The sequence below is a fragment of the Apodemus sylvaticus genome, chromosome 15, assembly GCF_947179515.1.
Source record: "Apodemus sylvaticus chromosome 15, mApoSyl1.1, whole genome shotgun sequence".
In the NCBI taxonomy this organism is placed as follows: Eukaryota; Metazoa; Chordata; class Mammalia; order Rodentia; family Muridae; genus Apodemus; species Apodemus sylvaticus.
Window position 1 is genome coordinate 84,548,005 of NC_067486.1, and position 14,808 is coordinate 84,562,812.

Sequence of the window (14,808 nt, forward strand, 5' to 3'; positions counted from 1 at the left end):
TATGTGTGTTGGGGTCTCAGACTAGCTCCTGCATACTGCTTGGTTGGCTTAGTGTCTGGGAGCTCCCAGGGGTCAGGGTTAGTTGAGACTGCTGGTCTTCCTATGGAGTCACCCTTCTCTTCAGCTTCTTTCCCTAATTCAATCACAGATCCCCCCATCCCCACCCCCCATTTCAGTCTAAAGGTTGGTTGTAAGTCTCTGTGCAAAGGCAGCATCTTTAATAAGGGGTTCTGGCAAAAGTGTGCACCTCTGTGTAGAAGAATGAAATAGACTAGTATCTATGATCCTGCAGAAAAATCAGCTCTAAAGACCAAATGCCTCAGTGTGAAGCCTGAACTGCTAAATTAGCTGGGAGAAAGCAGTCACATTCTACAAGATATGAAGGCAAGAAAGTATTGTCTTAATCAGACTTCATTTGTTCAGAAATTAAGGTTAACAACTGACAAATAAGATCTCATAAAACCCTCTGTACACAAAGAAAACAATCACTTAAGAATAGAAAAATCCCACAAGGTGGGACAGAATCTATGGCAACTGTATATCTGATAGAGTATTTATATTTAGGATATATAAAGAACTCAAGAAACAGAGTCAGAAAATCATACAATTAATTAAAATGGGCTAAGATCTGAGTGCAGAGTTCATTGAAGAAGAAATAAAAATGTTGAAGAAACATTTAAAAAAACTTTTCACATTCTTAACAATTAGGGAAATGCAAAGTAAAACAATTTTGAGATTTCATTTTTTTTTCCGGGCAGAGTGGCCAAGATAAAAACAAAACAAAACAAAACAAAAAACCCCCAAAAGAACCAAGCAACCAACCAACCCAAACCAAAACCAAACAAAAACAACCAACTGACAACACATACTGGCTTAGATATGGGAAATGGGGAATCCTAATTCACTGTTAATGAGAATATAAATTGATGCAGCCACTGTACAAACTAATAGCATGGGGGAGTTTTTTGCTTTTTTTTTTTTTTTTTTAAACTTTTCAGGGTTTTTAATATTCACATGCAGAGGTCTGGTTCCTTCTAGCTCCTGCACTGCCAATCCTGGGGGTGGGGATTGTTTCCGCTTCCCTGCCCTCTCCTGGGGCGGGGTCTGCTTCAGCTTCCCCGCCCTCTCCCTGTCTGTGACATCCTGGGGGCGGGGATTGTTTCAGCTTCCCCGCCCTCTCCTGGGGCGGGGACTGCTTCAGCTTCTCTGCCCTCTCCTGGTCTGCGATAACCAGGGTGTACAGGTATCTGCTACAGAGAACCTTCAACTTCACATTACCCTTGTTCTTCTGGGTCTTGACGGATTTGACATCCTTCCACTGGGTTGTGAGCAGAAAGTCCTTGATTTCCTCAATTTTCCAAGGCATGGCTCCGGGCGCTCGACTCTGGCATTCGAAACCTAGCTGCGATTGCATCAGATTTAACTCCCCTCCCCACCTGCCCCCCCCCCCCCATTCACCAAGAGTTCTTAAAAAGTTAAAAATTAATCTACCAAATGATCCAGCTATTCCATTCCTTGGCATATGCCTAAAGTACCCAACGGCATGTTCATGGAAATCGGCTTAGGCAGAGCGTGCTCAACCGTGCTCACTGCCACTGTATTCACAATAGTTAGAAAACAGAAACCACCTGACTGTCCTTCAAGTGATACATGGATAATGAAAATGTGGTATATACCCAACGGGAAAGGAAAACAAAAGCATAAAATTTTCAGGTAAATGGATGGGACTAGAACATAGTACACTGAGTTCCGTAGGCCAGACCCAGAAAGACTCCATGCTGTCTTCCATCTGTGGTTTCTAGATTCATATCTTCAAATGTAAGCATACAACCTGGAATAACTACAGAAAGCAGCACCCTCGTAGAAAGAGGGACCATGGTTAGGCAAAGCTCTAAAGGAGCAAATAGCAGGATACAGGTGACATGGATGGAAAAGTAGGAAAAAGGGGTGGGCTTTAATTGGGGAGGGGAAGACAGGAGAAAGGGAGGGGAGAGAGATCAGTACAGGAAAGGCACTTAAACAGACATATGGAATTATTAGTTTATATTTACCCACACTTACATATAATACTTAAAACTGTATGTGTATACATGTACATATATTTTAAGCGAATTTATGCTACTTTGTCTGACAATACTCTTCCCAAGAGCCATAGACTATTTAACAAAACCCTGGTGTCCTAGACACTGCTCTATTGCTTTGATGCAAAGGCCACGGATGTGGGAGGGGACAGGCATGGACTTTCGAGAACCTTGGAATCCACTCCCAGAGACACACTTCCTCCAACAACAGTTCTACCCAACAGGGACACACATCCTCATCCTCGGAATCATGTTGAACAATTCTTCCCCCTAATGACTAAACATTCAAACATGAATCAATTTCTTACTGAAGCCATCACACCTGGTACGAGCATGAGAAACCCCTTTTAGAGTTCTTGGTCAGGTACGACAAAGACTCCCCAAACAGTATAAGCTTTTGCAGTTGCCTTAGCTGCCTCCCAGAGGTTGGATGTAAGTCCACATTGCTTAAGACACCATGCATTTTGGTCATGGGCCTGGGAAGATTCCAGCTTCATCTGACCTGAAACCCTCCTTCCTGTGAAGTAGCTTACAGTAAGGTTTTATATAAACGGAAGGAGGGCAGTAACCAATAGTCTTACCTAATCTCGCCACCTGTTGTTCACAACAATGAACAGCATGGGTTAAGATAGCCCTAAAAGTGCAATAGTGGGATCCAGACAGCAGTAATTAACAGCTGTCTAACAGGAGCAGCAGAAGCTTGCCTGGGACTGGAAATCTACCTAATTTCCCAGGGCTAGAGAGCTTGCAGTTCTTACAGGAGAACCTCCTACCATCACTTTACTAAACTACCATACTTCCCCAATAAATTTTAAATAATTATTCTTGTATTCACAGACAAGAGAAGTTCTCGCCCCTCATTCTAGAAGATTTATTTACAGTAGACAGTGAGTATTACAGAAAATCACAACTGATCAAAATGCAGAGAAAAACTAGTCACGAGGTGGCCAACCTCAGTGGCTACATAAGCAACACAATTTCTGCCCCTAAGACTCAGGAAACTTAGCAGACAGGGGCTGGGAATATCGTAAGAGTCAGAGGACCAGGGATTCTTCTGTGAGATTGTGACTTATAGAAATGACTCGGGAAGCTATCCCATGATGCTTCAAAAATATGGCTTCCTAAATGGGACAAATAATAATAATACCAAATAATAATACCAGTGACATACTGTCACAGAAGGGAGAAACCTCTTGGAGTTCTACCCATAAACAACCAACTACAGGCAACTAAGGACTGTTGAGTGTGCAGGGTTGATCTTCTCTAGGGATGAACCTCATAATTGGTTATATAATTCCAAGTAGTCATCCTTGAACATGAATTGACTCAGATGTTACACAAGAAGAAAAAAAGTCATTACCTTGAGAAGGAGTGAGATGGGTGCACAGAAGTAGTTGGAAGGAGGAAAGGGAATGGAAGAGCTGATGTAAGTACATTTACAGTCTCCTCACCCCTGGAAGCATTGCAGGTGTGACTGCTGTGTCACATGTGCTCCAGCAGGTGGCAGAGAGGAGACAGGCTATGTCTACACTCAAGTATTCTGACCTGTGGACATCTGAATGCTTAGTAGCTTAACATTCTTTGGAAAAAGTGAGCCTGAGATGACCACTAGTCTGGTGCCAGGGAGCTTGGACAGGGAGCCAGCAAGTGAGATGACCACTATTCCCTCACCAAGCAGGCCTGAGATGACCCCTGCCTGGTGCCCTAATGCACAAGCAGAGACGGCCCCTGAGATGACCTCAGACACTCGAGACCCCAGGTGCCACTAAGAGGGTCAAGTAGGTAGAGGAGAAATAGAAGAAAAGAAGAAACAAGGATATATGCACAATGAAGAGAGACAGAACCGGAGACTCTAGGGCAGAGGGGAACAGCCTGATGTAGGTGGCTAGTGATACCAGCTGCGATATGTTGGGGTCCTGGCCTGTGCTGCCACCAGGGCCCACATCTGGGTCTGTGGCCCTGCAGCAGTAGGGGTCTGTTACCATCAAAGGCCAGGATGCCACCTGAGGATGGGATAGCTGAGGGCTCTGCAAAACTGGACCCACCCTCACTTGGATAGCGTAGGAGACCTGATCATGAGGGCAGGAGCAATGGCCCGGCCTCATCAGCTTTATTCAGCACTTGGGAGTGGGCCCTGCACCTCCTCTAGACAGTACAATACAGCTGACCCTGGGGGTGGGGCACAGGCGAGCCAGCCCTGAGGGTGTGAGCATGGGACATCTGCCGTGCAGCACTGTGGGCGAGATGCCCTCCTCCACCCTCACCCTTGTCACAGCAGGCAGGAGAGCTGTTCCTGCCTCTCGCCTGCTGCAGTACTTGAGAGAGTGGGTCCTGCTCCTCGACTGCGCAGCAGGGTAGAGCTGGCGCTAGTTGCAGGGGTTGCTAATGAGCTGCCCCAAGAGCAGGAGAGCCTACAGTGTGACAGGGAGTGGAGGGCTGGGGAGGAGGAGGTGGGGTGGTCAGGATCTTGGTCAGTGTGAGTGCAGAGCCTTCTCTGGAGATAGTTTTCATTGAGCCAGCTCTCTTTATTGTGAGGCAACAAGGTCTATATAAATCTTTGGGAGTAGGTAGGGGTTTGGGGGGCGGGTGTTGTATTCCGTAGTTGCTTGTAGCTACTACGAAATGGGTTGCTGGAACCGAAGCTGAGGGATGGATGGGGAAGGGAAGAAAAGAATGAAGCCAAGACGATAGTTTACCGACCGAGGCCCCAACTTTAATGGCAGTCAGACCTTTTAACAGTTTGGGCAAGCCCCTCCCCCAGACTCCCAGCTGAGTTTCAGGAAAGTCTTTTGGCAGTCTTTGGCTCGGCTGCTCAGGCAGCTGGGTGGGTCACCTGCTTAATTCAGAAATTTGCAGACCTGGAGGAACAATGAACTTCACCTTCACTCTGAGCTTCTCTACCCTAGGTGGGGCAGGATCGACTAGCACAGGATTCCTAGCACAGGATTCCTTGCTCAACAAAGGCTGGGAGAAAGTCACCTTGACCAATGTCAAGTACCCTCTGAGTGCTTCACCCTAGGATAAAAATTCCTGCTGTAACCTACTTCCCTATTATGCCCTAGCCTCAGATTCCTGTTTGAAGTCAGGAATTGTCCTTGGCCAATGTCAAGTTCCTACCATGTGGCATGGCACTCCAATATGGCTCTGTACTGGTGGCTGTATTTTATTGGTTGGTATTTAGGTGCTTCATTTGTAGGAAGAGGAATTCCAGGTGTTTGCTGGCCATGTCCTTATATGGAGAGAAGTTTAACCTTTAATGTGGTCACTAGACTACATGACTTCTTCAAGGGCGGCAGAGGTGGGGGTTGCAAGGCTATGTGCACCAGGACATATAGTCCCAGAGCAGGGAGGAAGCAGTCCTGTTCCCACTGGTCTCAGGATGAAATTTTTGCGATTTGGAAATGTCCTGACTTCACTCTTTCTCCAGACCATGGCTCCCTGCCATATGCCTCTCCTGCTCCACACCCACAGTGGGCGAGGCTTTCCCACATCAATCATCAATTTTAAAAAAATGTCCTATAGCCTTTCCTACAGGCCACCTGATAGAGGCAATTCCTAAATTAAGACTCTGTTTTCTTACTTGAGAGGCAGACAGGTTGATCTCCAAGAGTTCTAGGTCAGCCAAATCTATAGAGTGAGCTACAGGTCAACTAGGGCTACATAGAGAAACCCTGTCTCAATGGCCCCCACCCAAAGATTTTGTTTTCCCAGCTTGAATAAAGTTGACAAAAACAAAACAAACTTACCATCACAGGAGGCATAGTAACATTAACAAACCAATTTACACCTCTATTAAAAGAGAGTTGAATCCAAATTACATTATAGAATAAAGTAATGTGTCAAGATTTACTTGTTCACATATGTTGTTAAACTACAAGACCTCTGTTTGCTGCAAGTGTTTTTGGAAAATATCTTTGTGGTTTGTAATTTTAAAAGGCTCTTTTTCTTCATTGAAGTTGGAGAGTTAAAGAATGTTGATCTTGAACAGATAAATGATCTCATAAGCAGAGAGGGCAGTTCTTTCTGTATGCTGGCCTTGTAACTGGAATCTTGAACACAGTAGGCATGCATTACCTGGGGAGCTGGAAGAGACAGCAAATTCTTACTCTGAGGGAGAATGGCCCTGCTGACAGGCTGGACCCAGAGCCTGTGTGTATAGTATCTATACATGTAGCACAGAGGATTTTCATCATCTTCTGTGCTGTGCCTGGAGACTAGCGATTGACAGTCTCAGAGTTCTCTCTCTCTCTCTCTCTCTCTCTCTCTCTCTCTCTCTCTTAATCCTGAAACCAGTAAATGTTGTCAGAATACTGGACTTTGAAGGGCCAAGTCTGATAGTAGTTGGCATTTTGCCTGTTTAGTTCTAGTCACTCTGTGTTGGATCAATCAATCAAAACCAAACCAAAACAAACTTCTGACCAAACAGTGAGTTCCTGTCAGTCAGCTAAGGGCATGAAAGGAGCAGTAGCCCACATTACGGTGATCTCAGGGTATGATCCAGGGTCCTCTAGAGTATAGAACTTACAGGAAGAATCTATCTATCTATCTATCTATCTATCTATCTATCTATCTATCTATCTATCATCCTTCTGTAAGTTCAGTTCACGATGCTGGGATTTCTCAGCTGGCTTCTGTATATGCTGGAATTCTAAAGAGGTAGGCTCTCATGCCCGTGAAGGAATGGACTTGCTAGCAAAGTGAGAGCAAGCAGACACAGAGTAAAACCTTCCTTCTCCCTTTCATGTGCTTATACAGGTTCCTAGTAGCAGGTACGGCCCAGATTAAAGGCATGTATCTTGCTTCCTTAAGATCCACATAGAAGTGGATTTTCCCACTTCATATTAAGTGAAAATTCCTCACAGGTGTGCCCTCCATTTTTGGGTTTTAGTTAGTTCCAGATGTAGTCAAGCTGTCATCTAAGAATAGCCATTACATTAAGACTCAACACAAGAGAATCCTGATTTCACTCTTGAGTAAGTCTATCTGTTCAGATGGACTTCAAAGGAATATGCACAGATAGAGGCTTGCCACCATGTGTGCTGCATGCAGGGGATGTGCTTACTCAGCACCAGATCACAGCGGGCCAGGCTGTGTACAGAAGCAAGCACCATGATGACCTTGGTAAATGAGTGCTCTCAGTCTAACAGTTTATAGTCAAAGTGCAGACGATGACTGACTGGGGAGAACTCATGCCTAAATGGGACAGCTGCTTCACACCTGTCCACACATACCTCAGGGAATATCACAGAACAGGTGTCAGAGGTCAAGATGTCAGAAGAGTGCCTCCTGGATATGACAGTGCTGTCGCAGGCATGAACTCATGGCCACTGTGCTTGTCAGCACAAGTTCAAGCCAGACTACATTTCAGTATGTATGGTGGAAGGACTCAAGATCTCCCCAAGTTGAGGGGCTGTTGGTAGTTAATGGCTACTGGGGATGAGTATGCGTTTTCTTTAGAGATGTGGCCCTTGATATAGGGGATGGCGTGTGCACAAGGGAGGGAATCACTAATTGGACTCAATGTGTTACTTTTTTTTAAAAGGATAACAGTTTATAGCTGCCAACCCCAAATACCAGATCCTTCAGCCCTGTTGCTTGAGTGCTGACTCCTGCAGTAATCAGCAGCAACTGTCCTCACAATTCTTGGTACCCTTCTCATAACGAATGACTATATGTGATCACTGTCTTAGGGTTTCGATTGCTGTCAAGAGACACCATGACCAAAGCACCTCTTATAAAGGACAACATTTAATTGGGGCTGGCTACAATGTCAGAGGTTCAGTCCCATTATCATCATCGTGGGAAGCATGGTGGCCTGCAGGCAGACATGGTGCTGGAGAAGAAGCAGAGAGTTCTACATCAGCAGGCAGCAGCAGGAGACTGTATCTCATCCTGGGTGTAGCTTGAGCATTTGAGACCTCAAAGCCCGTTCCCCACAGTGACACACTTCCTCCAACAAGGCCATACCTACTCCAACAAAGTCCCTATAGGGACTCCCTATAGGTTAAGTATTCAAATACATGAATCTAAGGAACCATTCCTATTCAAACTACTACAATCACCATTCATGCCTCTTAAATGCTAATGTAATGTTTGAATTTGTTTTTTAAAGGACTTCATATATCTATGAAACAGTTAATGTTTTGTTTCAAATATGCTTTTATTACTTAAATAATATTTACTATATTTTACTATTCTCTGCTTTACCCCAGCCCCATAATCTTTGTTTCCAAAGCACTTAACAAATTTAGAGCAATTGCAGTCCTTACCACAGAAGTAGGCATGTCTGTCGAACTCATACAACCTTGCAGAATGAACTCATTTCTCTCACTAGACTTCACACCCTGGGGCACAGGCATACTCTCATTAGCAAAGTTGTTGACACAGTGATATCATTATGTTTAGGTAGTGCAGCACATTTTAAAAATATGAATGCTAATATCAAATTAGCATATATAAACTTTAATTTAAAATTTAGTAAAAACTGGAAAAATACATGTATGTTACAATTAGTAAAGGTACGAGTAACATGTAGGCCCATGATAATGAAGTTTTCTGGACTCACAAAGGACATTCGAAAAGATAATGGAACAGGCTTTAAAAAACTACCTTTTGGGTCTGTCCTGGTGGCACAGCCCAGCACTAGAGGCAGAGGCAGAGGCAGAGGCAGAGGCAGAGGCTGCAGAGGCAGAGGCTGCAGAGGCAGAGGCAGAGGCAGAGGCAGAGGCAGAGGCAGAGGCAGAGGCAGAGGCAGAGGCAGAGGCAGAGGCAGAGGCAGAGGCAGAGGCAGAGGGAAGATCTCTATGAGTTTGAGACAAGCTTGGCTTACATATTAAGTTCCAGAGCAGTGAATGCTATAAAAAAATGTCAAGAAAGGAAACAAAACAACAATAACAAAAACTAGATCTTTTTTTTTTATTTTTTTACAATTATGGTGATTCAATATTAGAATACAAAATCTCACCTATGTGATTTTATTCTCAATCCACTATATCTTTATTTGTCAAGTGCCTTAAAGCACTTAAACCAATTGGTGTCTTAAAGACAAAAATCCTAGTTTAATAATACTTTAAAAAAAAAGACAAATAATATTCTGAATAATTCTTTCTCCACTGTCTAGTGTTAATGATTTGCATGTGGTTGTACATTTATTTAACTTTGTGAAATGTATTGCTGTAGGGAGAATCTCTTGTGCACTGTGTGGAAGCATCACATGTCAATAAAGAGCTGATTGGTTCGATGGAGGAAATAGAAATGCTGGACTTCTGATCCCAGCCAGAGGTCCCAGGGACAGAGAAGTAGAAGGACCTTGAGGAGAAGAAGAAGAGAAACCACGTGGAGAAACCAGGAGGATTTGCCAGGAGGTCCTGCCGAGAAAGCAGCTATGAGGACATTCATGGACCAGAGTGAGCCAGGGCGAGGCCAGGTCAGCCAACAACGGGGTGTGTGTCTGGTGTTAACAGTGTTAGAGGGGTAGAATAGCTTAGAACCTACCAAGCCTAGGCTTTTAGCTTTTTAATAAATTTAATAGGTCTTTGTATCAATTATTTGGGAGATTATATGAGAACAGATAAGGATTTCATGCTCAAATTACAGTCTGCATATTGTTTTCTTTTTAAATAAATTTTAAAAATGGTCAGAAAATATAGAATGCTTTTCTTGTCAAAGTAATTTGTTTTCTATAGTTTGTAGCCATATTAGTACAATTTAATTTGTATGTATATTATGATCATGTCATTTTAAAAAAATGTAATTTATTTACTTTACATCCCAACCATTGCCCTCCTCCTAGTGCCTCCTGGAGAGTTCCTCCCCCATCTCCTTTTCCACTGAGAGGTTGAGGCCTCCCTGGGTATAACCCCAACCCAGAACATAAAGTCTCTGCAGGGTTTTTCCCACTGAGGCCAGACAAAACGCCCAGTTAAAGGAGCAGATTCCACAGACATACAACAGCTTTAGGGATAGCCCCGCCCAGTTGTCGAGGGAGCCACATGAAGACATCTGCTGCCTGTGTGCAGGGGCCTAGGCCCCGCCCTTGCTCACTCTTTGGTGTGTGCTTCAGTTTCTGGGAGCTCCCAAGGGTCCAGGTTAGTTGGCTCTGTTGGTCTTCCTGTGGAGTTCTTATCCTCTTTGGGGCCATCAGACCTTCCTCTAACTCTTCCACAGAGTCCCCAAGCACTATCGACTGTTTGGCTGTGGGTCTGTGCATCTATTTTAGTCAGCTGCTGGGTAGAGCCTCTCAGAGGACAGTCATGCTAAACTCCTGTCTCCAAGCATAACAGAGCATCATTAATAGTGTCTGGGATTGGTGCTTCCCATGGGATAGGTCTCAAGTTGGACTTAGTCCAACATCAGTCTCTGCTCTATCCCCTGTCCTTGCATTTCTTGTAGACAGGATAAATTTTGGGTCGAAAGTTTTGTGGGTAGGTTGGTGTCCCTGTCTCTCCAGTAGGGCTCCTGCCTGGCTACAGAAGGAGGCCTTTTCAGGTTCCAGGTCCACACTGCTGTGAGTCTCAGCCAAGCCCATTCCCATTGATTCTTGAGCAGATCCCCTTCCCGTGTCTGGCACATCATAGAGATGCCCCCTACCCTTGCCCTCACCAGCTGCAGATTTCCATTCATTCTCCTGGCCCTCTGGGCCTCTCTCCTGTCTCTCCCCACACCTGATCCCAAACCCCCAACCCATTTTTCTCCCCATACTCTCTTCTGCCTGGTTCCCTTCCTCTATCTGCCTCTTATGATTATTTTATTTCCCCTTCTAACTGTGATTCAAAGATCTTTACTTGGGCCTTCTCTGTTGTTCAGCTCCTTTGGGTCTGTAGGGTGTATCATGGGTATCCTGTACTTTATGGCTAATAGCCACTTATAAGTGAATATATACCATGCATGTCCTTTTGGGACTGGGTTACCTCACTCAGGATGATATTCTCAAGTTCTATCCATTTGCTTGAAAAATTCATGGTTTCTTTGTTTTTAATGGCTGAATAGGATTCCATGTGTAGATATACTGCATTTTCTTTGTCTATTCCTCAGTTGAGGGACATCTAGTTTGTTTCCTGTTTCTGGTTATTACCAATAAAGCTGCTGAGAACACAGCTGAGCAAATCTCGCTGTGGTATAGTGGGGAATCATTTGGGTATATACCCAGGAAGGGTATAGCTGGGTCTTGAGGTAGAACTATTCACCGTTTTCTGAGAGATCACCAAATTGATTTCTGGAGTGGTTGTATGAGTTTGCACTCCCACCAGCAATGGAGGAGTGTTCCCCTTGCTCCACATCCTCTCCAGAATGTGCTGTCACTTGAGTTTTTGATCTTAAACATCCTGACTGGTGTAAGACAGAATCTCAAGGTTGTTTGGATTTGTATTTCCCTGGTAACTAAGGACAATGAATGTTTCATTAAGTGCTTCTCAGCTATTTAAGAATCTACAGCTGAGAATTTTCTGTTTAGCTCTGTACCCCATTTTTAATTGGTTATGTGGCATGTTGGTGTCTAATTTCCTGAGTTCTGTCTATGTGGTAGGGGTCAGTTCTGTCAGCTGTAGGGATGGTGAAGCGCTTTTCCCAGTCTGGTGGTGGTTTTGCCTTATTGACAGTGCCCTCTTCTTTTCTTCTGAACTTTAAAACCTTCAGACCTAGGAGGGCCAGTGAAATGGCTCAGGGGACAAGGGTCCCTGCTGTCAAGCCTGAGGACCTGCATTTGATACCTGGAAGCCACATGCCATAAGAGAACTGACTCTGAAAATGTGTTGACTTGCACATGGATGGGTATGTACACACACACACACACACACACACACACACACACACACACTGTCTCTCTAAATAAATAAATGTACTAAAGTTTAAAAATCTAGAATAAACAGCAAAAATTTGATTGTTTGAGATGGTCTCACGTAGCTCTGGCTTTCTTTGAACTCACAAAGGGTGACGTTTATATGGGTAGTTTTATGTCATCTTAACACAAGCCAGAAACATTTGGGAAGAGAAACCTTCAGTCAGGAGCAGGGCCACACCAGACTGGCCTGTGGGCAAGCCTGTGGTGTGCGGACGTTCTTGCTTGATGGTTGCTGTGGGAAGGCCCAGGTCACGGAGAGTGGTGTCTCTCTTGAGTCAGAGATCCTGGAAGCTGAACAGAAGGGCTTAAGCTACTGCACCAGCTCCTGCTCCCAGGCTCCTGCCCTGAGGTCTCTCAGTGACTGGCTGTTACCTGATAATGTAAGTGGAAACAAAACTTTTCCTCTCCAAGTTGCTTTTGGTCATGGAGTTTCATCACAGCAGCAGAAAACCCAAGTTAGTTTGAATGCCAACTCCTCCTGCTCTCTACCCCCCCTACCCCCCACCCCCCCACCCCCCACCCCCCACCCCCCGCTGAAGATCTAGCTTCTTTAATGTATCAAGCTTTTTCAGAAATGAAGAAGGCATCCTATAAAATGTTTTATCAGGAACAATAAATTTAACTGATGGTAACAACATGTAACTGATGGTAATGACATGTTCAGGATCTGTAATTAAAAATCATTTGCCAACCATTCGAACTTCTATTTTCACACTCTGTAGCCACAAGTAGATTGTATTATGTTTAGAGTATTAGATCTTACCCCTCACAGGGACACCAGTTTAGAAAAACAGCTTGTTTAAAGACAGAAATAAAATCATAGGACCTTTTAGGGTTTTAATTGTTTTATTTTTAAGTTCCTGGATGTCCTAGAACTCACAGAGATTCACCTGTCTCTGATTAGAGGCCTGCTACCATGCCCAGCTAAGGACCTTTTAGTGTTTTTTTTTTTTTCTCATAATGCAATAAGGAACTGGAAATAAAATTATGAGGACTCATGTGCAATTTTAACTCTTTACTCCTGTGTCTATAAATGGGGCCATCCAACCACCTTTATTTTAAAGAGTCTGGTGAGGTAATGTGAGCTCACTGTGAAACTTATTCCTTAGAGTCTAGCAAAGTTCTAGTATCAGCATGTTAACTTTGGAATTGGAAGATAAGGAACATTTCTGGAGAGCCCTGGGAAAAAAAGGACTAAGACATTGCTTTTTCTCTAGTCCCAACTACTCTGGGAGCGCCATCAAATACCAGTACTTCATCAAGAGAGCTCGGATACGGGTGAGAGCTTAAAAAACTATTGTATAGGATTCCAAAGATGAGAACCAGATAAACACACATGTCCCTGCTATTGGGTTTCCTGTCTTGCTAGCACTCTGCAGCAATGGGCGCTATCTGCCCACTTGACACCTGGAGAAGCTGTCAGATATTTAAAGGAGACACACATTACTGAAGTATTCGTTAGTTTTCAAAAAGAAGCTAGGAACGAGTGGTGGGGTAGGTGCAAGGAACAGACTGTTAAAAGTAACTGGCTTTCTCAGGTAAGAGTTGTTCTGCTTAGTTAGGCATGGTGGCAATCGGGAGATGGAGGCAGGCAGAGCTCCTTGAGTTCAAAGCCAGCCAGACTTACATAGTGAATTCCAGGGTATAGACGGCTGTGTAGAGAGAGACTGTCTCAAATGCCCATCCGCACACCCACACCATCTACCCAACCCTCCCCTGGCCCCAGCTCTTCTGTGTGAGAATGCAAAGAACATGAAATATGTCTGAAATTTGATCTCATTCCTAAAAGCTCAGTTTAAGACACAGTGTGGTGGACTATTGTGTATGCCTTAAAAATTGTTACATTAAAAATTGGTACATTTTGTAACAATGTTTCAAAGAATACCTTTTTTAGTAGCAAGAAAAAGAAACTGGATTTCTTTTTCTTTTTTCCTTCTTCCTCCTTCCCTCCTTCCCTCCCTCTTTTTTCTTTCTTTCTTTCTTTCTTTCTTTCTTTCTTTCTTTCTTTCTTTCTTTCTTTCTTTCTTTCTTTCTTTCTTTCTTTCTTTCTTTCTCTCTCTCTCTCTCTCTCTCTCTCTCTCTCTCTCTCTCTCTTTCTTTCTTTCTTTCTTTCGAGACAGGGTTTCTCTGTATAGCCCTGTCTGTCCTGGAACTCACTCTGTAGACCAGGCTGGCCTCTAACTCAGAAATCTGCCTGCCTCTGCCTCCCAAGTGCTGGGATTAAAGGTGTGTGTCACCACTGCCCGGCTTGAAACTGGGTTTCTTTGAGTTCAAGTTATAGTTCCCAGTCCATTTTGGAAATGTTACTCAGCCAAAAATGAAGTTCAACTTTAAAACAAAATATCCAAGGAAATGCAGACCACAAAGTTGTTATTAAGAGTAACTCTGAACCTTAGGATGTTATTACATTATCTGTTCTTCTACTTTCCCTACTGAATATCTCAGACTGCTTAGTCGCTATCTTAAGTGCAATTAAGTATACGGTTGTTGTGTGTTTTCAGAGATTCGGAAACCAAAAATGTCTTGTGAACCGGGGATATAGCAGAAACAAAACCCTGCGTTAAGCTTGGTTTGACCTCAAGCACATTATACCAACCTTGTATCAACCACATTATACGGTGGTTATATGCTTGGTTGTTCTTGACTGCGAGTGGTGCCTGCACCTGTAGGAGCCACACCAGTCACTCTGGGTCGATGTGTAGAGGACCAGGTCTCCTGACAGTCGCCCGCCCAAGAGACACTCCCACCACCCCAGGCGGGGTGCAACGCGGTAAGAGGGCTGTAGAATGTCCCAGCCTTCCGCACCCTGGCCATGACGTCACGACCTTTGCTGGCGGTTGCATCCGGTTGCGGCCAGTTGCCCTGGAGACGTATACACAGAGGAACGGA

The 14,808-nt window shown here is 44.2% G+C and overlaps 1 non-coding gene across 1 annotated transcript; it reads left to right on the forward strand.

The window, feature by feature from the left end:
- The first annotated feature begins 3,527 nt into the window (after window positions 1-3,527).
- Window positions 3,528-3,660, forward strand: LOC127666387 (small nucleolar RNA SNORA17). The gene has a single exon (XR_007973604.1). It is a non-coding gene; the product is annotated as a small nucleolar RNA SNORA17 (small nucleolar RNA).
- The last annotated feature ends 11,148 nt before the right edge of the window (window positions 3,661-14,808 follow it).